The 26,564-nt window shown below is 35.5% G+C and overlaps 1 long non-coding RNA gene across 1 annotated transcript in view; it reads left to right on the forward strand.

Moving 5' to 3' along the window:
* LOC120357666 overlaps nt 1-26,564 on the forward strand; it is a 58,931-nt gene that overhangs the window by 10,827 nt on the left and 21,540 nt on the right. The window contains exon 2 of the long non-coding RNA XR_005574682.1: nt 21,451-21,502. This is a non-coding gene — a long non-coding RNA (uncharacterized LOC120357666). The remainder of the gene's footprint in view (nt 1-21,450; nt 21,503-26,564) is intronic.

A 26,564-nucleotide genomic window follows, 5' to 3' on the forward strand; every position in this document is an offset into this window, starting at 1 on the left:
ACGCTGTAACTACGGTCGAGTATCTCCGGGATAAATTCCAAGGAAATTGTTCCGCCCAGAGAAAGACGAATAGTTCTGTTTGTCCACGAATTTCGAGCCCTTCCCTTCGCTAGCGGTTCCTCATCCGCGTTCACGTCTCTTTCTCTCTCTCTCTCTCTCTCTCTCTCTCTCTCTCTCTGTTCGCTTCTCCCTTTGGTTTATGGGTCAGAATCTTGCCTCAACATCGGCCGTAAGACCTAACGCGATGCAACGTCGCATCGCGTCGCGTTGCGTCGCGGCTCGACGAGACGCGGCCCGGAACACCACCCCCTTGACCCTTATTCTCGCAGCCTGGAATCCCAAAACAACTGAAGCATCCTCGCGCGCCGCAGATATTCGCTCGAAAGTTTTCGCTTAATTGCGCAGAGACAGAAGTGCTCCGGCAGCGAACGAGAGCGAACCGGGAGGTGGCGGTGGTGAGACGAGGGGGTGACACGGGGAGAGAAGAGAAAAGAGTGCACGCCGTACCGCGTCCGCGCACGGATGCGGGTGTGTGCTTGAAAACGCGAAATTCGATGGAAATGTCATGGAAAGGCGCTGCGACTCGTCAGAGTGAATACCCCTTCGCGCGCGAATCAAAAGCTCGCGCAAATTGCCCGCGTGTTTCGTAACTAGATGTTTGCATATTTTGCGAACGTCTCTGCGTTTGCCTCGCTTTGCGTTAACGAAAACTGCAAGCTGGTGGAATATTATTACGAGAAAGATCGGCGAAATTCTTTTCCTCTTTTAATATGAAACCGTCACAGAAATTTTCTGTAACAAATCGCGACGAACCGTTTAATCGTCTGTATCGTCGCATGAAATCTTTAAGGGGACGTTGAACTCGTGAATCTCACCGACTGAACAACGACTTACAATACATACGTACGGTTTATGAAATATCATTACTTCATTACAATACTACTATCAGTCCCGGTTTTTCATTGTTTTCATTGTAACTTGTGGTTGAACTTACCTTGAAGTTTTAGCCAATAAGCTTCACCTATGGCATCATGGATGAAGCCCATTGAGTAAAAACATCAGGTAAAATCTAACCATCAATCAATTAAATAATGAAAAACCGAGCCTCATCGCGAGCACACATAAATCGTATAAACTTTTCGTATTGAATGAGGTATCTAAGTCTAATTCTAACTTGTCGTTATTTTCTTCGCGTTATCTACATGTCTGAAGACTAATTTCACAAGTACAAAATATAAAGCTTTTATATCAAGTAAATATTGTCACAACTTGATGAATGCCATATTCGTCTAAGAAATGATAAAAAGAATTAAAAAACTTTCTTTCGTTCGCTGCGTAAAGTCTATACTGTAAACATGTATTAATGCATCTGTAAAAGTAATACGAAAGTTGTCACAAAATCATTGCGTTTAATCGGTAAAGTAGGACGGACTTTAGGACATCTCGTTAAAGGCTCGCTAAAGTCGTCGCACTCGTCATCGATCGATCGAACAATGTCAATAGTTGCGATCTGAATTTCAAGCTTTTACAAATTTGAGTTTGAATAAAGGGAGAAGAGGTTGATTCCACGTAAGAACGGAATCCCCTCGGAGGGGGACTCGAAGATTTCCGTGTAAGCTCGCGCGCCTCGGTGCCGTTCCCGGTGGCAAAGTTTACCACGCCGAGTATACCGCGGTATAATCACGCAATGTCTGCAACGAGAGACACCTTTCGCTAATGACCAAGGGCATTTTCCGGGACATTGCTAATTTTCCAAGTGTCTCGATTACGGCCTTATGGCACGGCCGGGGGTCACACCGGGCCCGTCGGGTTAATTGGTTTTCACGACGGCGCTAAAGTTAATGTAGGTTTAGGGATAACCCGTCGCGGGATTATACCGTCCGATGTAAACAGCATTCTCAATGCCAATTCGACGGTGAAAGGTTAATACCTGGTGGTGAGGATGAGCCGCTATTGATGCCTCCGGTTCCTTCTCGGACGTCTGAACGCGAGGGCGGCCGTTATCCCGACTCACATCGTCCCCGCCCTAATTGCGGCTCGTTTGCCACTCGCGTTATCTCTTCGCCTGTGTTTCTTATATTAATTACTTTCAGAAGAGTAACGCGCACAGGGTGGGGCACGGTGGCAAGTGCATGATTGATCGACAAACTGCAAGGTGCCACTGCAAGCATTCCCAGAGCAAAATTTGCATTTTCTTTTGTCAGCCAGCGCGGATTGAATTTATGATTTACTTACGTGCAGTAGATAAGGGCGTCGTAATTGTTTTAATTTACACTTTGCGACTTTATTTATTACCTGTGCTTTTAACGCTACGATCTCGCGAGCTTGAATACATCAGTAAGGAATAGAATAAGAATCAAGGTATGCAAATGCAGCATTCGGAGGACAAGCAAAGGAATTTATTATGCTTTGTGATCTAATCTTTTCAAAGATATAATAATGTATAAGGGAGAGTTGCTGAATGCGCCTCGGTTGCCTCGTCGATATTTTAAATTTTTACTTAATATACTCAATATTAAACGACTAAGACATGAATAAATATGAAATCAGTAATATAGACAAAAATTTTACAGCTTACATTTTGTTTAGTTTTGACAATACTTTAAAGGATTAGGTATAACTGATGTTAATTTTTGATCAATATATGTAACTGATAATAATGTAATCGTGCAATTATAAAGATCAAATTAATATTTTTATAAAATCTATCAGGTTTTCTTCGTTACAAATTTTATTATAATAAATACTATTAATGTTAGATAAATATAATAAAACTAATAATTGATATAAAAAAAATGTCAGTTGCAAAAATAAATTCTAATTTATTTTTATTTTGACATTCTGACCTTTTCATCATTGTTATTTATTAATTATTAGATATTTGATTTTTTTTCGATACATTAATAAAATTAATATTTAAAATAAATAAAAATAAATAATTTTTAGATAGTTTTAGTATTTCTTATACTTTCAATTATTTTAATTTATAAATTTAATACTTTTAAAGGCGTACGTTGTAGATTTATTAAATCTTTTTGCATGTTGCAAAAAATTTTATAATAAATTAATTTGTTCAGTGAAAGGTTAAATACTGTAATAGGCTGAAATATTAAATTTTAATTTATAATGTTCATTTGCGTAAAAATCAATATACCAAATGGGAAATTAATAAAAAAAATAACTTGAGTGATACGCATTTGGTAACTCTCCTTTATCCTATTTTTTATATAAATTTATTTCTGAAAATGTTTTGTATAAAAAAGAATACAAGATTAGGATAGTCGAAAAATTGAATGATTTACGAGACATTTTGTATTTCGTTTTTACATATTTTTACATAAAGTACAAACTGTTTATTAAATACGAATGTAAGTGTGTAAATATACAGCTTGACAAATTTCTTTACCACTTACACTCTGTCTCATAATTTTAGTTTGGTGCAGCTCGCGATCGAGAGATTCACGAATTTTTCTCTATTCATAGAAAACTTTCTATATTCTTATCGCTTGACTATTCGACTCTTCAATTTCATTTTTAATGAGTAACGAAATCGCACGTACCAATGCCGCATCATCCGGTCCGTTTTATGCGCCAATAATTTTCCGGCGGCGCCTTTAATCCTGCTCAGTCCGAGTAGTAAATTAAACATTGTAAATCCATTCCGCTGCCGTAATTCGCTGAATCTCGAAATCCGGTGGGACGAGGGAGAAATCCCTGCGACGCCGCTGTAATAACTGTCAGGATTTCTCAGGCATTATACAACCGTGCCGGAATAATGAATGACGAAGTTCCCATTGGATCGTCCGCGATGCAACGTCTCCCGGCACAGTTACGTATCGCTTGTAAAGTACATCACGAAGATCTCGATGACGTACCCCTCTCGGCAAACTGCAAAAATAAAGAAGTGATATGCGCGAACGAATTTAAATGTACGCGGCACGAGGTAATAATATATTTATCCATGAGAATTTCCACTCTCGACCGCAGCAGCGAAACATCTGATATTTGTATGCGCGATACGTGTATGCGCGTCCACACGTTTAAGATTCCAGCAAGTTCCATGCGTTTGGAGATCGGTTACACGAGGGAGCAATTAGGATTCCTTTTAAACAAGTAGCTGCAAGAATGAAACTAATTTCCCTCCGACTTCTACGTACGTCGTACATTCCTGAAGCGCCAGTATTCCACTGTTCGCCGATCTCTCCGTTTGGTAAATTACGCGAGATGAACGAATTTAGTGCCGGTAGTGAGTGATTAAAGCGAGAGAAAGTTCCGGTTGATATATACGTCGACAAATATATTTATTAACCAGAAAGAAAAAGAATTTTTTTTATTCTTTATCATGCTCTATTTGGCTTATGTATATTTTTCCATACATATTATATATATGTGTTGCTAAATATGAAAGTTACACTTTTATAATGTTTTACAAGCATCAATATTAAATATTTATTTTATGGAAAATATTGTACATTTAACTTTTGCATTTTTTTTCATTCGATTATACAAGAACGTACAAAAACGTAAGCGATAAATGAAGAGTTAATTGAAACTTTAACAGTCGCTGTGCGAACTGGCGAGTTGTCGTGGATCGAATCTATCGAGAAATTATTAACGAGAACGGATGAGATTTTTCTGGAAGAGACAAAGGTTTAAATTTGCAATAAACCTTTCTCTAGATGAATAAATATTTATACTCGTCTAGAGTCTAAAGAATTTCTAAAAAATGGTACACCATCCACTGACATAGATCGCGATTTTAGATGGGTTGTGAAAATTGTCAGTGATAGCAGGAATCAAAGTCAAATTTTGAAATAAATTGCGCGGTTATCAAACTTGTATATGAAAATGATTCGCATTGATATCAACGTCAAAACTGTCATTAACAGAAATAGGAAATAAGTGCATTCTTCACATCTTCATATCTCATTATATATATTTGATAAATACATTTATACAATTATATTCAATAAAAAAATTGTAAAAGTAGTAAAAGTAAAGTAATATAAAGTGACACGGATAAATAATCAATTTGCTTTTTCCATCATTTTTACTATTTCCACTTGCCCTAGAGCTAGATGGGGTCGTGGATGTTTGCCGTTTTAAAGAATGGTCCACATAAGTTTGAGGAACTCTGATCTGAGAATATGCCCAGACCGCTTTTAACATGAAAATCCCATCGCAATTTCAATGAAACGTTTATTTGTCAACGAGAAGTATAGGTACTTACAAATGATTGATCTCTTTCAATATGCCACGTAGCGTTTCGCGTTGACAGACGCAATCATATCGATATGGCAGAACGCATTGTTGCCGTTTTAAGTGAAGAAACGTTTATCGAATTTTGTGTTGCTCTAATTATCGTAGATACGTCGCGAGGCAATATCAATCTCACTTGGCGCACGTACGTACGTACGTACGTCTGTAGAGCGAATCGATCGGGAGACCGCGTGTCTGAGCTGGTTACGCCTGAGGTCCGCGTCTCCGCAACATGTAATTGGTTTACGCTCGCAAAATCGCAAACAACCCGATACCCGTGTGGTCTGGGCACACCTTCGGGCCCTTTTACTCCGAGGGGAATTTGCCCAACCGAAAGAGGAAGTGCTCACGCAAGATGTAATTTCATGACGGCTCTCTCTACGGACCGAATCGTAATTATGCTTTAATTAACCGCGTAATTTAAATATGTTGTAATAGTTACACGTACCGAGCAGAGATGGAATCTCACGTGGTCTCCTTCGCCAGTCGCAGCGCGAAATCATTGTTTTTGCTGTATGTCTTGTAATTTTCTAAAATAATAACTTTAGTCTATACTAGAAAAAGGTCGAAATATTAGCAAGCAATTATTACTTGCGATACTTTCTTTAATTTATCGGTTATAAAAAGATTTGATTGCGACGATGACGAAATATACATTTCGATGAAACATATCTCTTTTTGTGAAAAATATCTAATTTTTTTTTATTAATTGATTTATTTGCTAGAAATAAAATTTGATGTCGCTGTGTTTAAGTAAAGATTCATTTCAGTGAAATAAATTTACATCCCACAAATAATTTTTCAAATATCTTTTTCTCGGTGCAAGAAAAAAATTACCGAGCTTTAAGCTTTCCTTTTTTTTCTTTCTATGCAGCAATGCCGTTTGCGTGTAAAAGATACATTAATTAAAAGGAACGTAAAGAGTCTTAATTAATAGGTAGAATTTTTAAAATTAGGGAGCACATGCTTATAAATTTTTGCGAAGAAAGTTTTGTGATTCTATGTTGCATTCTGTGATTCTTCAAGTTGCGATTTAATAAGTGCTTTAGTAGCTAAGTCTAGTAAATAGGTCGTCTAAGAGGTATTTCGTTGATAAATGTACCGTGACGTTCGAGCAAACATTGAGAATCGACCGAGTATCCAATCATCAACACAACGTCCTCAGGTTAATTCCAACTGTCCAGCTAGTCGAGCTATGTTAACCACCTGGCCGTATGCGTCCACCTTCGTCGGCCGACAAAGGTGGCGATGAAGGCAGTTGGAGGTGCCCGGAGGCCAGGGTCGGCGCGTCCGTCGCCGACCTGGGGGACTCCGCCAATTCATATGCAAATGCGAAAGCTCCCGCGGCCTGCCGGCATTGTTCGCTCACCGGAGTTCCAGTGTCCCCGGGCTTGACTTACTACGCGAATTTCCGGAAAACTCTAACGGGAGGTACCCGTGTAATTGATACTCACCCTCTCGCTGCCGGCGAGCCGGTCAGCGAGTTCCTCTTGGGTCCTCCTACTTCTCTCTCTCTCTCTCTCTCTCTCTCTCTCTCTCTCTTTCTCTGCTTCTGGCTTAACTGTGACAGAAAGATTCAAAGAAAGAAAGGAAAAAGTGTATGGAACAAGAGGAGAAGGAAAGAAATGAGATCGCTAGAGGATATGTGATATTGTTGACTTTGTTGATATTTTTGCAATCAAAAGCTTTAGCGTTTTCAAATAATATTTAATAACAATATTTACTAGACTTAACAACCAGAGCACTTATTAAATCGCAACTTGAAGAATTACAGAATGCAGCATAGAATCACAAAATTTTCTTTACAAAATTCATAAGCGTGTAATCCCTAATTTTAAAAATTCTATCCTATTAACTTTTTACGTTCCTTTTAATGAATATATCTTTTACAAGCAAACATTTTTTATTTCTGCTTAGAGAGAAACAAAAAGGAAAGCTTAAGGTTTTGTAATTCTTTTATGCATTGAGAAAAAAATACTTAAAAATTTATTTGTTAACTTTTTATTAAATTTAATCCGGTTGAATAAAATGTGCAGAATATCAATTGTACTCGAATAATTTGGTATTTAGTTTAGAGTCTGTACCTATCTGAGAGTGTTCCGTATAACATACTGCGACTTTTTTTATACACAGTTTTTTTATTATGAAGCTCTTAATACTTGAGCGACTTTCTTCTTGTGCATTTTAGAACTCACTTCAGAGTCTTTGTTAATACCGGATTAATAATATTATATTACAAAGCGTAGAGTAAGGTATTATCACATTTATGTTAATATCTTTTTTAAAAATTTTTATCGCTTAATATTATATATTTATTTTTTATTAAATTTTTTCATCTCATGCAATTAAAGAATTAAAAATATATATTGTAAGAAATGTATTTACACTTAATATCTTATTTATTCAGAACGTTATTCAGAGGAAAATAGATTATAATTCTTTATATAAGATATTCCATATATAAAAGTATTATATTAAAATTACTATTTGTTATCAATCTTATTGGTTGCAAAATTAAATAATATAATTTTAGTAATTAATCTTTCCGAAAGAAATGTTTGGAACCTATTTCTCTATCAAAAACTAAGTTCTCGCATCTCGCATGTCTCATTACTGTCGCTTCGGGGAAAAAAAAAACAGAAGGAGCACGAACTAGTGAAGGGAATGATAGAGGAAGAACGCGTGCGATCGCCTTTGTCGCCTCGGCATGGCCATTGTCGCCCCTTTGCATCGTTTAATGGTTCTCTGGGTTCCTTTGAGCAAGCTCGGTCGTCGCTTTGCGACGATCGGATGCAGCGGAAAGGACGGAAAAAGCGCCCAAGGGGACGGTGGTTTGTCGATCCGGAACGACGGCGACGACGCCGCGCCGGCGTGTATCGATTAAGGTCGGCGCTTTTCGCGAGGATGCTGGTACACGATGTTTACTGCACTTTAAAGTTAAAGCGTAAACTTTAATGACGCTTATGAACTCTGATGAAATTAGCCCGCGAATTTCAACAGCAGCTTTTAGCAAGCATATTTTATTTTGCCGGCGTCCAAGTGGTACTTGCGAGATACTTTTGAGAATTTTGTCGTACGTAGTGAGGGCAAGAGTTGTTTTGTGAAAGGTTGGTTACAATTTAATGAAAACGGAAGTGTAAAGTTAGCACAGAATTTCCTACATAGTATATTTCCCTTCAGCTGTGTGTAATGAAAGCTTTCTTATGCATCTTAATTACACTCATATCAGCAATTAACCGGGAACGAAAAAAATATATATAATGCAACACCGGTAGAGAAAATTTTACAATACCTGGGAAAGAGTACACTTGCGAATTATCTTCTTTAGGAATGAATAAAGCAGAGCTCTTAAAGTTAAGTTTCTTAGCATTGGCTTTACCGGATTAGCTTTCTGAGATCTTACCGTCTCCGTACACTTATAAGGTTTAAGCCTTTTATTATGTTGCACAGTAAAGTCCAACATGCTTAAATTTTCAGCATAAAGTTAAAGACTTCTTTACAGTATAATGTATTAATGTAATTCGCTCACTAACGTAAGAACATTCTTCATTAACCTTGCTTACTTTTCTATCTTTTTTCTATTATTCTTATTTTTCTTTTGTCAACATTTACTTGTAAATGAATAATGAATTATTAAATCATGTTTCTTTCGCCTTTTCTTTATGAATATACATCATTTACATTATGTTTATTGCACCATTATTTACTTGCTTTTATTAATTTTAATTTAAGAATAAGAATATAAAACAGGTATTTTTATATATACACTAAGAGAAAAAATGTCTTGCAATAAAAAAATTTTACTTAACCCAAAAAAGTTATTTACTCGATGGGTCCCAATGGCTTATTTATTTGCAGTCAAATTAAAAATTTCTTAATTGAAATAATTATGTAAATAAATTGAAGAAATAATTTTTATTCAAGTAATTGTTTCTCATAGTTCTAGAAATTACTTACTGTTAGACTATTTTTATATTTTTATATAATAAATAATAAGATTTTTAAATCTAAGGAAACTAATTAAGTTTAATAATATTATTAATTTATTTATAAACTCATTATTTTAATGTAAAAAGTAAAATTATATATTATACTTGAGATAAGATATGTATATTAATTTAAAAATACATATTTTTATTTAAACAACAAACAAATGCTTGCATCAAAATAATATGGTTTTAAGAAAATGTATTTTTTTCATTGAAAACAATTTTTTTCTCAGTGTAATAAATAAACGAGAAATACATATAATTATTTTCTTGTGTTAATTAATAATGCGTCTTTTCTTTCTAGCGACTGACTAATTATTTATTACACAATTCAAACATTACTGTCAACGTTTAATTTAATAAAAATGTCATACCTTCTTCACTTTGTCGAATTACCTTGTTAAAATATGCGTAAAAGCACGAAGTCAGCTGACTCGCTTTCAATCTCAATAGCGCGCGACGACATTTCTAATTACATACTGCCAAGCTTATTTCTCATTCTCCACATTTCCGCCTGCGCTATGATGTCCTGTCGGGTGCGAGATGACGTATACGTAGACGTCAGTATAAATGATAATAAAAACGAGGGATGCGAACAAAACCACTCCGCGAAATATGCGATGTGACACGTTCTACGCTTTCAGAGCGTCCCGAGCTACACTCACACGTCGCAGAAAAGCTTTTTACGCAATCTGTGGGGCTGTAATTGGGATTATGTCGCGATCATTCAGTCACCTGAGCTTAATGCGGACCTCAGGTCTAACGACGTTTTGCTTCGTTCTGCAGATACGAAATGCGACATGCGTGCGCACACTAGCAGCTGAGTTAGTAGATGCAAAAATGTAGAACGGGAATGGGAAGCGATTCTTTTACGCGATTTTAAATACTGTAGTTCGATTATTGAATTCAAAGATTTTGAAAGTTTTAAATATACCATCGCCGAATTTACTCAATTGAAAAAGAAGAGAAACAAGATCTAATTAAATTGTTCTAGCAATATGTTTACAGAAAATGTACTCACAATTAAAGAAGTATATGATTTATATTTTTCGTTGTAAAACAGAATGTGGATTCTTTATGAACATACCGTGCAATACTTTCTTTCTGCGTTTTTGGATGCAAGAGAAAGTGTTATTTTTACGATATTTGTGTATTAGTATTGCAGATATTTATGTCCACTGTTATTGGAACATTGATTACTTAATTTTAAACAGCCTAATTATACTTTAATGATAGTTACTCAACAAGCTAATTCATTGTTACGTGCATTACATACTTATTATGCTAATTTATGGAGACGCAGCATAAATTAGACTGAAAAGCATTTGCATTAGCTAGCAACGCAGAGAAATTCAGTTATGTATAATGTATGATTTTTAACACAATACTAATACTAATACAAATTAAATTAAAATTCAGATCAGAGTATAAATAAAAATATACGTAAAAGTATAAATTTAATTTTTGTGTCATTTTTTTGTTGACATATAGGTAATATTCAATATGCTATTTAGTAAGTTGATAACACCTGAAAAAATTAAATTTAAAAACTTTTATTCTTAAATTAGTATTTTAGTAAATTTTAGTGCATGATATATCGAATGAAGCACAATAATTGCGCAACATACCCAGCATAGATCAATGCAGTCTAATAGATTTTGTTGCCTTTTCGTTAGCGAAAGAGATTAAGTTACATTAATTGACCGTGTTTCATTTCACTTTGATTTTATGTGTTCACAGGAACGTACGTAATTTTGTCTGACCGATCTCGATTACAAGCTACCGAATCACGATAATATAATTGTTGACTACACATAATAATTGTATTCTATTTATCCAGACTAAACGCGGTGAGCATAGCTGTAGCTATCAAATAATTTATTGACTTAACAATATTTGTCGTAATATAAGAAAATAATTTCTTTATCAAAAAGTCTTAGCGATACTAAGACAGTTTTATATTTTATCAATAAAACTAAAATTTATTATTAAACGAATTATTACAATTTTAATGCAAAATTAACAAGAAATATTATGGATCAGCTATTTTTCATTAAATAAGGTTAATAAAGTTTTTATACGCAATAAAACGTTTATTTTATTAGATATTGCAAAATTTTAAAAGACAATAAGTGATGTTGAAATTATTGATGTACTTTAATTACTAAGGAAAACTATCGCCTAAGAAATTGAATAAAAGATTAATATTTTAATTTACTTTTTATTATAACTAATGTGCAGTGTAAAAACGTGAAGAGCAACGTGCATTTATATAACAATTATACATATATTTTAAAATCAAACTATTAATCGGACGTTCCTTTTATTTATTTAAATTTTTCACTTTTGCGTAGTATTGGAAAGACGTGCGTTTAACATTTAAAAGCATCATGAAGAATATTTGAGCAGTAGCTTCAGTGAAAAATATTTATGAAAAAGTTTCAACAGCGAGACAATTTCGAATAAATTCGTCCGATTCAAATTGATTTTGGATTAAAAATACGACAACGGAAAAGTTTTATCAACGATAAAGATTATTTCTGCCGGTTCACAGTGCCAGTAATAGCTTCATCATACCGGGATAATTGCGTTGCGACGGTGTATAATTAGAGCGTATTCTACCCTGCGAATATATGCTGCGTGGCTTTCGTCGGAAACGTTTCACCTGCTTCACTCTCGTACAATTTACCGCGAACTCGACGTTCGGCTATAAACTCCATTAATTTTACAGTAGCGTATTATCACGGACACATGAGAAGCGCATCCAAGATTTATGACCATCCTGGCGAATTAATTACTTTCACAGCTTTCTGTCAAACGGTGGCCGCGGTGTTAAAAATAATAATTTTGACATTTTTTTTTATCGTAACTTTATCTACGATTTATTTATGTCAGTACGTTTATAGAAAGTCGAATTTAAAAAGATTTTCTTTTTCCTATACAACTTAAAAATTTCTGAAAGTTTTTCCATTTTTCTCAAGCTTTAAAAATATTTTGATGACATCTAAAAAAATTAAAATAACTTTAAGATCAAGTGAAGAAAAATATAATAGAATTGGAAGAGGCAAGAAATTGAAATAAATGATTTTTTGGATAGTCCTATTTTAATATATGTGTTGTGATTCAAATATTTCTTTTTTTTTTATATGATGCGTAAAATTATAAGTCGAATTCTCTGAAATTATAAATTATGCACACTAGCCTTAGAAAAGATTTTTTCGCTCGGCATTACTTGTGAGTGGACATTTATCAATTTTGTATTGATAAAAAATTCTGAGCTATTGTTGAAATTTAATCACCAGCATTAATTATGAAAGCTTTAATTATAAAATCTCCTTTTTTTTACAAGAATTACTTATCGTTTTACTCCTGTAGGTGAAAAAGAACCCTTCAGAATCAATGTAGACGACACCGGTTACTATCATATTTTTCGGTAGAGAAAGAGAAAGAGGTCTGTTTAGTTTTTGGATATTTACAGCACTGAAATTTAATATACATAACGTTTTATCGAAATTCTTGTTAGATGCATGTTACGGCAACTTCTTTCCGTTCCGAGGACGTACGTGCGCGGCGCGGTAAAGTTTGCGCGAGCAACTTTGGACGTCGCTTCAGCGGAAAGCTGAGTGATACGCGGATAAGAAAGTCGCGACGTTCAAACCCGCCCTTGTGTCCGTCCGCTCAAAATACCAAGCGTTATTTGCCTAACCTATGATTCCCGCCGACAGGAAAATATCGTAAGTTTGTTCGCCGCCTCGGGGGACACTTAAGGGATCGGATACTCGCGTTTTCTCTCTCTCTTTCTCTCTCTCTCTCTCCCGTCGCCGCCGATCCGGAGAGATCTCTGCGCGATCAAAGGGGCTACAAACTCTCGTAGAATATCCCCGCGAGCATCCCTCCCCTCTTCTTTTCGCCCCGATTCCTGCAGAACTATTACTTTATCGGAGATCTTCGTGTATTTGTCCCGCGAACAGTTACAGATCCGAAAATCCAGCCATCCAAGTGTCCGGACCGAGGAACCTCCTTGTCGTAGAAGTTTAACATGCTCGTAGATCTGAATACAGTTGATATTTAGTTCTTGCCACATCAAGTGTATGTTGATTGTTTTCGAAGAAAACTTTTACCGTGTTTGTCTGCACAGATTCTTAGACTGCAATTGTGCAAATTCGATGAGTACATAGACCATAGAATTAAAAAATAAATAAATTTTAAAAATTGAAACAAATAAAATATCTTGTTTAATAATTGCTTCTGGATATAAAAGTTCCAGCAAAAATATTATTTAAAGCTAAGGGGGTATTTTACTTTGTCGTGATTGGAAAAAGTTTTCAAAAAATTTTTTGTAGACAAATATTGAAGGAATTAAGATGCAACTTGTAGACATATTGATTTTTGTTTGGATTATGGATTATGGATTATGGATTATGGATTATGGTAATTTTTTTATTATCGCAGACTGTCCAGTAGGTGGTGCATTGGTGACGTCAAATTGAGGACTGCAAATTTACTGTGCGAAAATGATTGAAAGCCACTGATTGACCCGAAACATAAAAATAAAAAATTTCTTAATGTATATGATGCTGTGCATCGACTGACCTAGAATCAATATCAAAAAATGGAAAATTGACAAAAGCCTTTCGAAGATTATTTTAAACATTTTAATCTTTTCTTAAGTTTTTTTTTATAAATATTTTTTGTGTAGGAAAATGAAAACATGCTTTTCCTGAGTCTCAACAAAGTGGAAGACTTTTTTAATCCCGGATGTAATTAATATTCTTTGCTTTCATGACTTTCCGCTAAATTCCCAAAATCCGATATGAAAATTAATTCCATATTTGTCTCCGGATATTATTAACATCCGGAAGCGTATAAACTCGAGCACGAATGTTTATTATGTACACTCGGTTTATGTGTACACACGGTACATAGGGTTGCGTATCATCCGCGAATCATCCTTATCGCATCGATCGCTTTCGCTGCCGTTCCCCGCGCAAGAAAGAGAAGCAGATAAAGAGAAGATGAAATAGACCGTGGCGGCGGCCGTCAAAGCCGTAAGTTAAACTCATTGCTCCGCGACCGCGGAAATTACACGCCGTTGTAAAAGAGACGTCGCGTCTGTCTCGGCGCGGGCGTATGCCCGTCTTGAGCAAGCCAGAAATCAGAATCAGAATCAGTTTTGAAACTCGTTCGGGGAATACCCGGAGCGGCCGATAAAACTGAAAAATACCACGCGCTGATGTAACTTCCCGTCAAAGCCCGGGGCTCGGGCTTTTATGGAAGTTATTAAAATAATGGCAGGCACCATTTTTAATTATCTACATTCGCAAATATCAGGCAACATCCGTGGCGGTAATTAAATTACGTTCACCAGCGCGAAAATATACCGGGGAGATTTCATATTTTCAGCGCGAAATAAAAAAAAATAAAAAAACCGCGCCGCGCCGGTGCTCGTTGCGCGAACATCCCGGATAAGAATTGCATCTGGTTTTTTCAGCTTATTTCATGAGCGCGGCTGTGCCATTCAGATATATTTCGAGAGCACGGATTTAACGGAAATGAATGTAATTTCCGACCGTACTTGGAAAGCGTCCGAAAAAAATGGCACTTCAATTATTAAAGATTCGAGGAATCTAATTACCTAAATTAGATGAAACGCTTGGATCACTTGGATTCCCTCTCTCTGTTTCCCCCTCTACTTCCTTCCCCCCCCCCTCCTCCCGCCGTTCTTTCGCTCTCGCAATGACACGAATGCGAATTTCTTTTTCGGATGCGCGTGCGAAGAAATCAAGCGCGAATTAGTCACAGACGATGGGTTTTCTAACGCTCCCAGCGGAACGTTTGCGGAAGGCAACACGAATTTATCGTCGACGGTACGGAAAGTTCGCGATGGACTTCGGTAATTTCATTCCCGGGCGTAGCCAGTAAATTTGTAAAAGGAAGAAAAAAATGAAGGAAGGAGAGAAGACGCGAGCGATTCTCTCTCTCTCTCTCTCTCTTCCTCCCTTTCTCCCTCTTTTTCATCGGATGCGCGCTTAACTGGGTTTCCCCGCTTCGTTCGGCAGGTCACGAGAGCGGATTGTTACCGACCATTTTTCTTCTGATCTCTTAACCGCGGGACTTCCCAAAGAAGACGGATAAAAGGGAGGAAGAGATGGCTCTGCTCTCTCGGCGTCATTGTTCATCCGTTCGTCACCGTCGTTGGGAATCGCGACGCGTGCACCGTGGCATCACCGTGGTGGGATGAGCGAACGAACGCGGCGGCGCGGGAACGAGAGATGTGCGGACGGACCGATGGTCGCATTTGCATAAGGCGAGCTTAAAACGGCGGCATAAGGATAGAGGAAGGAAGGAAATGCCGATCGATCTCCCGCAACCGACGTTATTTTCGCGGCCGGTTCTGAATATTCATAAAACAATGATTTGTGGTTTATTGCCGACGCCACCGCCACCGCCGCCGCCGCCGTCGTCGCGTTGCGCCGCGCAATCACGATTTTCCCCCGGTCCGATTCATTTCCTCTTTCGGATAGTTTTTACCAACGGCTCCTCGCGATATTTGTTAATGATCGAGCTGGCCCCTCCCCGATGTGAATTATGCGTCGCCGACGTGCAATATTTTTCGACCATTATTGCATAGATCTGATCGTCGCGTGCGACAACTTTCCGAAACGCGTAATTTAGCTTCCTCGTTTATTTTGCGAAGTCGAAGTGTTAGAAAATTAAAATGAGTACTTCGATGAAATATATGTATACAAATTATAATCTTTTTGTTATAACTTTTTTATCATTTTTTGTATTTCAGATATTTTAATACAATTTATTTGGATTTTTCCTTACAAATTAAATGAATTTTCTTTTGTATTAATTAAATAATTGCGTATCTGAATTTATAAAATTTATTCCAGATATATTTTTTCGCTACTTGATATCAGAACAAGTGCTTTAATCAAAGTGCATAAATCCTTTACAGTTTCGAAGCGAATGCAATATAATAGACTGTAATTCGTAATATTAATAATTCAAACAAATCCTCGGCTGAAAGTTTCTTTCCATTTACATGCAGTTTTTCGTATAAATTCATGTTTGATAAGAGAGAATCGTGCTCAACAATGCGCATTACGAATATAAAGCCCGCTATTTCCACCGTGTTGTTCTGCATGCCGTCTCGTGTCGCTTCTTATACCGCACTTGACACGCTTGGTTTTATTTAGCGGGCAAGCGAAAAGACGTCGGGTATCTTGCGCTTGTCTTAGTCGTGTTTTATGCAGGTCTATTTAAACCCATGAGCGCAACGGCAAAAAGTAAATGCAGATGCGACGTTCAAATATTTACGTCAATTGTTTCATTTGCATCGTCGAGCGCACGTACGGGTAATTCGTGCCCGTACTTTTCACGAGAACATCCGCACAAAATCGCAAAGTTTTGAGAAACGCGAGCAGTCACGTTAAATAAATTACGCCGTAGAAAACAAAATTGTATAGTATTTTATGCTTGCCGTATGTCTTTTGTGCACCTCTAAAATTAATCAAACATACACGCGAACTTTCATTAAAATTAAAATCGTTCGTGAGCACGTATGATCGCTTTGTTCACTTTTTCAATTTTTTTTCTCGACGAGCGTACATTTCTATAAAATGGACATATAAAAATATATAAAAATAGAACATTTTAAAATAGAAATTTTCAATATACATGCGACTGCTACACTGGCTGTTCTAATACGATGCAAAATAATTGAGGCGTTAATAAAATGTTAAGCAAATGATGTATTCAACGTGATGCACATTTAACGAATTTAATCAGTATTTACAGCTACTGTAATATTTACTTTTCCAAGAATTAATCTCAAATATTCGTGGCCGTGTAACTATCAAGATATGAAAGATATCGATCGATTGTCGATAAAAGATATCAATAAACTGTAAGTATATCATCTGATCTGAGAATCGCTCGTTTATAACAATTTTTCATATGTCGAGTGGTCTCAAACGAAATTAGTCAAAGCGTTGGTTATTGAATTATTATCGGCGTACCTCAAACTTGTGTAAAGAGATGAGAAATGGCTGTGATGAATGATCATATGCCGATTGCCACTGGGGCGCATTATAAGATCGAACATTCCCTGCTCTCGGTGGGATTTAATTTTCAGCTATCCGTGGAACTCGACCGTAAAACTTTTGTTACTCCGTCCTGTGATTTCTGAATAAGTTTCCAACGGTTCATATCCTCTCGCGCGATTGTCGTCGAGGCTCCTTTCGTTTTATTCTCGAGAGATCTTATCCACGGTCGACTCGTTTGCCGATTCAGAAGTCAAGATGGTATTTCGCATCTGTGTGGACAGATTATTTTTAACTTTTATTTCTCAAAATCTCGTAAATTTTAGTACTGTTATAACGCGAAATAATATAAAATATAATAATGATCCGCGGAGATTTTTTTTTCATTTGGCGAAGAAGCAGTTTTGCAATTATTGTCTCTAGTTTACAGTTTAACATTTAATTGGACTGGTTGAAGTTGCACTGAAGTTACATTGTTCAATTTTGATTGATTAGTCCGACATCATTTTTACATTCGACGCATTTAAAAGGGTAAAAAGATTTAACCAACCGAATTTTCGAGAGAAAATTATTCGTACAATTTCTGTCATTCTCCCAGCAATACAACTATGCTCGTTAGGCCGCGCTTGTTGATCTGCAATCGTTCATTGTTTTGACTTACTACAATTTACTGCAGGTGCTTAAGCGAGGAAAGCTCCCGACGTACGTGACTGAGTGTAAGCAGCAATTATGATCACGTCGTTGTCGCAATTCCCGTGATATAATGAGAGATTTCCTGAATGGTATATAGACGTATTTAGGTTGATACCGCGGTAAGCAAGCTGCATTGTATGGACAATGTACAGGTAGATAAGGCTCGGCCGCAAATTCGCTGATTACAAGCGATCGTTACTACGCTTTACCTCACGATAACTTTGTGTTTATCCATACGAGGTGCGAGATGTAAATGCCAAAGAAACTAATCCTACATACCGTTATCATAAACATACCGCAAAGATGGCCGCACCTAATGCCGCTGGTAATTACGGCTCCTATGTACGTGCAGATTACTTCATTACTTACGTAGCGCGGATCAGAGACTGCTCATTGCTCCGGTATCCCGGAAGACTAAAGTAGAAGCGATTTGCAAATAATCGTTGCACGTTCTTACTTGTTAAAACTAATTTGTGTTCTCGATTTAATCATCTCTTCTTAATCTTAATTCTTCCTTTAAATCGCTCTTTAAATTTCTTACGCGTTAGAATGCGATCCTATTAATTCTATTAAACGGTAATAAGCAGTTACGTTATATGTATTCTCTATTATTCAATTCTATTTCATATGCACTTTCTCGAGGAGCTATGGAAGCTCGGAACAGTTTCTCTTATCTTACGTATGCAATCTAATAAGCATGACTTTTCAATCTGTAAAAAAAGAACTCGGACTTTTTGATATAATTTCATACATCATCGAGATAAATTAAAAATGTCGAGTATGCTCTACGATTAATTTAAAAAATATTTGACGGCTCGGAAGAACCCCGGATCCGGGATAATCGGAACGAACTCCATTGCGCCGATTCAACTGGAGCACGCTGGAGAGATCGGTACGACCCGTCCGGCGTTTTCCTCCGGATAGCATCTCGACGATGCTCAGGAAGGCACGTAAAGACGAGAGCGTAAGAGGATCGGCTGAAAGGCCGAAGGGCCTCCGGGAGGAGTACTCGAAATTGAGTCTTCACCGCTGTACCCGGTATACTGAAAAATACCGGGGTCAAGATGCCGCCTTGTGGAGGATTCAGCGCGCTTCTGCACCGGTGAAATGCAGAACGATTGTCAACGACCGAGGGAATAGCTCTTACTTGATATTCGCTGCTACGTGGGAAAATCCGTAGCGGACGTGGAAACTGCGTCCACGATTATTCGCGAGGACGAAATGTCAGTCCTGGGGTTAAGGAAAATGCAGTCATAAACGCACGCTTGTATGTCGAGGACAGCTATACAGCTCTCCGTAAGCGATCTGCTTTATTTCGATAACGGGAGTTGAACTTGACCTGTAGATCTTCTGTAGAGCTCCGTAGATTAAGAGCTACTTATGCAATGGTGCTTTAATGAAAGCATTTAAAAAGTTTGCTAATCAGAACGGGATTACGTCGATGCGCTTTCACATAATGCATACGGCAATTGCTCTCTCTCTCTCTCTCTCTCTCTCTCTCTCTCTCTCTTTATGGATTGAATTGTTTGCGAATATAAATGGGGTTCCATTGATGCTGTGTATAAGCAGTAAAATTTGGCCTGTTCACTAATGTGTAACGCTAATATTTGTGAGCACTGATGTAAATCATGTATTGTTGTATACAGTAAAAGGTCAATTGACTGAATGAGTTGATTAAATAAATAATGAGGAAAATATCATATTTGTTATCTCGAATATGCATAAAGCTTTAGAGCTAACAAAAAATTTAAATGAGAGAGAAAGAGAGATATTATACACAAATAATATAAATATGTATAGTGGTAATTTTTTTTAAAAATATTTAAAAAATTAAAATTTTCCTTTGTGCACGCAGAGAAATATCAATTCTACGACTAAAAAAGCAAATACTCGATTTCTCTTTCCTTTAATAAGTGCACACAAAAAAATAAATTCTTAACTCACGTATATTTTTATTCTTGAATGCTATTTGTTTTCATTTAAATATGAAATGTTTTTTTCAATTATAACTACACACTTGCATTACTAATAAATAGATCTTTGCGAAGTAGTTTCGCGAAGCGAGAGAGACTCCGCTCACCCAAGGCGCATGTGCACGCCGGTTAATGCCTCGCCACTCAGGTCGTTGACCGCACGCGGTCTCGTCAGACAGGCGCACGTGCGTCGGCCGAGGAGAGTGGGGAGGCGGCCCAGACAGCGCGCACGTGCTTTCGTCTGATGGGACCGTGGTCGGTCAACGACCCGAGTGGGAAGGCATTAACCGGCGTGCACGACGCGCGCCTTGGGTGAGCGGAGTATCTCTCGTTGTGCGAGACTATCACGATTTTTAAGAAGATCTTGATTCTCACCGTGTTACAAACTCTCATAACTGATTTGCAGGGTAGGGTAATTATAAAATTAAAAGTTAAATAATAAAGTTAATAATTTTTAACTTAACTTAGTGAATTTTAAATGATTTAATTTTTAATTTTAACTAGTTATTTTTGAAAAAAAAACACACGAACTATAATTTATTAACTTTTTACCAAAGTTAGAAGTTTATTTGTATAAAAAAGGTTATAAAAGAAAAAATTTTAAAAGAAAGAAAAACAAAGAAAAAGAAAGAGTTTAAAATGAAGAATTAAAGGAAAAGAAAATAGGAGAGCGAATATACGCAAACTAAAATTAAGTAACTATTTTCTTTAGCACAAGAATATCATTTTTTTTGCGCATGCATGCTCCATAGTTGAATTTGATGAAAATTGACTGAAAAAGGCCGGAAAATGTTTTTTTTATATCACAGTTTTGATACTATTTGTTGTTCCGTATACACATTTCTCCTGCATTTTTATTTTCTATCTACGAACAATACAAATATATAATATCGAATTTCAAAAATTGCTTATCACGTTACATTTTTATTACTAGCAGAATATATATGCGTTCGATACCAACAAGTACCATCAAAGCTACGCGGGAGTAATATTTGAATTAAATATTTGACGAGACGCGTAGATTGACAAGATTTAATTACATAGCTCGGCGCGGTGCGCGCGGAGTATTTGCGAGACAGATTCATCACAAGCAAACTCGCATGTGTAAAATACCATATATAGGGAATTAAGTGTTTACTAACAAAAAAAAAAGAAGAATTCTAAGCTCTATCTCCAAACAGTGAGCCAGGAAACGTGATTTGTTTAACGCAAATGTAACGACTAACGTAAACGTATTAATATATTGATGCAATCAATTACAAAATAGAGAAAACTGCAGGTTATTTGATAAACAAATAACGCTAAAATATACTCGTTTAACATTAAGAAAAAAAAACTAGCAGCACAATCCACAGGCTATTTCATCAACTCGCAACGCTGCAAAATAGTGAAATCGCGATGAACAAGATTTATTTCTTATTCATGCTTTATCTCGTCGTACATATTTTACGTGTTATATTATCGTTGAAACTATTTTTGTTTCAGAATGTTCAAGAAATTTACTCTGGGAATAAAGGTCACATTGGATTTATTAAAGGTACGTGCAAATTAGATTTGTTAGACGATTTTTTATTTTACATATGCAACGTAAATTGACTGCTTGTCTCGCGTGTCGCTCATACATACGAGGCACTTATTAATAAGAAATTATATTAAACTTTATAAACTTAAATCAAATAAATTAAATAGGGCCAATTAAGTAACGCGAAGTAAGAGCTGACACAAATTGTTCGTGTATGTATAATGTGATTATTCGATAAGTCGACAATGTAAACATTTTTGTTCTGTATTTGGACTAGCTTCAGTACAAACAATTATAAGTTTGAATGTACATTACATTGGGAAAAAACTTGCAATTACACAGATGATTAATCACATATTGATCACATATTTGAGAGCACATATTTAGACACACACAAACAACTTGTGTCGGTTCCTAATTGACATTACCTTTGTTTGTTTGATTTAATTCTCTCGAACCATTTTTTTGAGTTTGTGTCAGATTATTTATTAAAACCGAAGATTGTAAAAATTACAAATTACTATTTAGCATTAAAACTGGCCTTATGTTTGTTATTTATTAAACTTAATGAATTTCAAAGAAAATGATTAAAACGATTGATATTTGTTACAAAAAATTTATAATGTTTAATTAAAACCAAAAAGCTGCTTAACATTGCTTGAATATTTAATTAATTTATAGAACGTAAATTTTGTCAATATTGATTTATATTTTAAATATACGAAATTAACATTTTGTTGAATTAAAAGAATAGCATTTGTAGCAAGCTATTTGTGAACATAAACCATATTATACTATGATTTATAATTTTATGTTGCATGGGTCAATCCAAAAGTATAATTGCTTATGACGAATTTAATAAAGACGATAGTTGAAACGAAAAAAGGAAAGGATCTTAATGTTTGTCACTGATGAGACATGCAGTACAGACTAGTGAAAAAAGCACTTAGTAAAATTGCACATTTTAATCTATCGTCTCTTCTTATGCCGGTAGTTTATGTACGAAGTGTACATTTGTAAAGAAGGCGATAAATTTTTATTACGATTGATCGAAGTACAAAGAAAAAAATCGAGTAACTGTGCTACGCCGCGCCGTCTCGTTGTCTGAGAAGAAAAGTGAAGCGTCAAACGAGTTCTCGTAATAGTAATCGAAATTTCCAGTTGAAAGGGGATAATTGAAAACTTTTTCCGGCTTAGCTGCTTTGAAAATTACATAAGCGATATTACTTAAGCGTAGATTTTATAAGGCGCCTTTTCTTACTAGCGACCTGGACGTTAAAGACGGTAACAGTTAATAAAAAGACATCATGTATTTTAAAATGATAGTAAACCAGCTTTTTCGTCGTTAGTGAGCGCGTTAATCAAGTTAAGTAATTCTAACTTTGCAAATTGCAACAAGTTTTCCGGTATGCTTTGAAACAAGCATGCTAGTTACTAAATATATTGTGTAAACTCAAATTTAAGAGTGCAGTTGTAATAGGTTTCTAAAAGAATTTTCTAAAGGAAGAAGAAAACGAGCAGAGAAGAATTGCCGAATGTAGATCACTTAAGTTAATGTAAAATAAATAATATAAAATATAAAAATATAAAATATAAAAATATAAAATATAAAAATATAAAATATAAAAATATAAAATATACTGTTATTCAGAGGACCATACGCATTCAGAAACTCTCCTCTATATTTATATTTTTATTAATATTGTTGTAAAATAAAATGATCGGATTATCTATAGTGGATTTAAAATGAAATTCAACATATGACACTAATTCGAAAAATGCTATTTGTTTTATTATTTATGTTTTTTTTAATTAACCACGTAAAAGAAAGAGCGTTGAAGATAATAAATTGTTTGCTCCTCGTTCTTACGATCTCTCGGTACTTTTATTGGACAGAGATTGAAGAAGGCGATGGAGTGTCATTATAGCAGAAAACAGTTCTCCGTAGATATTAGTAGATGGGACGTTATTGTGGCGATGTATCCAACATTTGATAACATCTCAGTTAAATGGCCTGTAAGGAAGCGCGAATGGAAAAGGCGGAACAAAAGGAAAGAAGAAGAATTAGCAAATTTGGTCGGTCGGGAAAGAGACAGATCTTCTTGTGTTAAGTCATTAAGGTGAATTAAGGACATTCGCGAGTGGCTCTTACCACATCGTGGTATCCTGTATTGTACATTTGCACACCGTACATTTCCTTGGCGCAAGCCAATAATGTCTCTGCTCGTAAGCCAACAGTAACGCTAGCGTTCGTAATTTCGTAGCTTTCGAAAAATAACAATTCATATTCGACTTAATCAATCAGATTTTTAAACAAAGCAAAAATTGTATTGAAAGACAATGTATGCAAAAAAATAAAGTGTCAGAAAGATTTATTGCCAAATTTTTTAAATTTGCATGTTTTATTCATTATAAATGCATTTGGTGGGCAAAAAAATGTATTGTTCTTCGTCTGAATACATAGTCACTCAAGTGTATAGTAATTGATCGTGTTAAAGCGACATATTGCAACAGAACCGTTGCAATAATAATTATCGTAGGTGTATTTATAACCGCCGCATACGTGAAACGTCACCTGGGAAATCTGGGCGCTGAAACTGGCATTCCATTATTAATTTATTTATCTGCAGGCACGAGCTTTACTCCTATCTGTCGACAATCTAACTTCTAGTCCGTTGCGCTTATTGAGGCGCATTTCATTTTATATTTCAAACGTCTGTAACTTGCGTAACTTAATTTCACAGAATCAACTTGCTTTGATATGCTTTTTATTATTAATTTTATTAATGTTTAATGTTTTTGAGGAGAAAAAAAAAGATAACAATTGTTATCGTTACAAAAATGACGAAGTATTTCTTCATCATATTTTAGAGGAGAAATCAGAGAAGGCATTCTTCAAAAGGTCAAAGGCCTAACATGGTCATCTATAGCTCTGTAACGTGATACCGATGGGGCGAGATGCAATTAGATGCTGAGTGCAAAACGACACCTATGGCCATGTTGCTGCAATTATTAAAAGGCCAGCAGATAAAGTTAGATGTCAGTTTCACCGCTTTAACGAAACGTGAATGTCATCCTAAATTTGCTTCGCGTCTTGGAAACAGCGATGGCATATAAATAATTTTTAGAAACGATTAATAAATAAATAATTATTAAACTAAATAAATTATAATAATGATTAACATAATTTTTCTACAGTTTATTAATTTGACGCATTTATTTTGTTTCAAATCATACAATCAGAATCTTATTATTTTTTAGAGACAAATAATGGTGTTTGCACATACATAAATTTACATTTTTCCAAATTAATAATTTTTTGTATAAATATAATAATATATTAAATGAAATATAATTTTTTATATAAGTTTACAATTTTAAATTAATAAAATTTGAAAGTTTATATAAAATAAATATGACTTATATGAAACAGAATTATTTAATTTAAATTTACATTTTAACAGAACATATTTTTTACGAAAAAAATTTCTATTAAAACATTATTTTTTTATAATAATTCATAATTTTATCAGTGACAATAATAACAATTAATTAACTTGTTATTTATATTTCTTATTCAGCTAATTTTATCAGTCATTGTACACGTACAGTGTGTGCAAATGTACAATGTAATTTTGCGAGGCGTACATTTGTACACGCGAGAGAGCTCAGAGCTTGCAAAGACTTTAATCCGACATTACATTAGACGTTTTCTTATCCACCTATACCGTGTAGTCAGAAAACGATTATAAGTTAGCTCGGAACTGGCTTCAATAGCACTCGCCATTGCGAGACGCGGAATAAATACTTTGTCAGGCGAGAAGGGGTCAAAAAGGAGCAGCCCTCGACCTTCTGCTACCAACAGATAATAACTTTGAATCCCCAACGACCCCCTTTCCCCCATCTTAAGACGCCCGCCGACTGTCCTCTGTCGAAGCTCGCAACTTCCTGGGAACTTCGCGAGTCGACTTGCAAGGGTAGATAGGTACATCCGGAACTTTTGGGGAGAATGCGAGTAAAACGGCGAATTCTCGGTTACGAAGAAATCCAATTCTGCATCCTTTATTGTAATCAGCCTCTTTGAATCCCTAGACGTCCCTAGCCATTTGCTAGAACATTCAGTTTAATTGTACAATTGTACCGTAATCTGAATTATTGTATATATAAAAATTTATATACGTAAAATAAAAAAGTCAGTTTTTGTTATCAAACAGAAAATAATTTTTTTAAATATTTATTGTTAAGCGTACAATAGAAAGCAAATAAGTATTACGTTTACAGAACGTATATTGTAATTTTGAAACATACATTTTAATTTTAAGGTAGGCAGTTTATGAGAAATAATTCATTAAAAAAACATGAATTAAAATTTTATCTAATTTTAAAATAAACTTTGAATGTATACTAATATACATCAAGATATTATGAAGAGTTTTATGTATTAAATATCAATTAATATTAATTATTATCTAACTCTGGTTCATGAATGAATTAGAACTCTTTATAGTTATACATCAACTTCTTATTCATTTGTCGCTTACCGTTCGCAGTCTTAATTGGAAGCATAAGTTTAAAGATCACTAAATCATATTTATCGATTTGTTTTTCAAACGTTCTCGATAAAATTATATTTATCGTAATTCTTAAAAAGCACCACGATGTATTTAATAAGGTATCGGTGACCAATCGCGATTTTTACTCCTATACTTACGTGTTACGAAATTGAAGTAGTTGCTACGATCGCCATTAAAACTTAAGGAACTGTTGGAAGAACGAATAACTCCGGTGGTCGGAGACAATATCGCTTCGAAACTCGATCAAAATGACGTATTGTGCGAAAGAGGTCGTGCTGTCGCAGTCACAACCAGCTTAAATGATAGGATAAGGGATAAAGTTACAATCTTCTAAATATCCTGGACTTTCAGGTCGTTGATCTTTGTTGAAGAAGCTTTTGTAATACAGGAGGTAAAACGTTTTTCCTTTACTATTAAACGTATCTGCCGATGTAATTCTTGAATGACGTTAAGAAGAAAACTTTCCATTCTGAAATCTTCGTATATTATGCAATAAACAAAAC

This window comes from Solenopsis invicta, chromosome 4, assembly GCF_016802725.1.
Source record: "Solenopsis invicta isolate M01_SB chromosome 4, UNIL_Sinv_3.0, whole genome shotgun sequence".
NCBI classification, from domain to species: domain Eukaryota; kingdom Metazoa; phylum Arthropoda; class Insecta; order Hymenoptera; family Formicidae; genus Solenopsis; species Solenopsis invicta.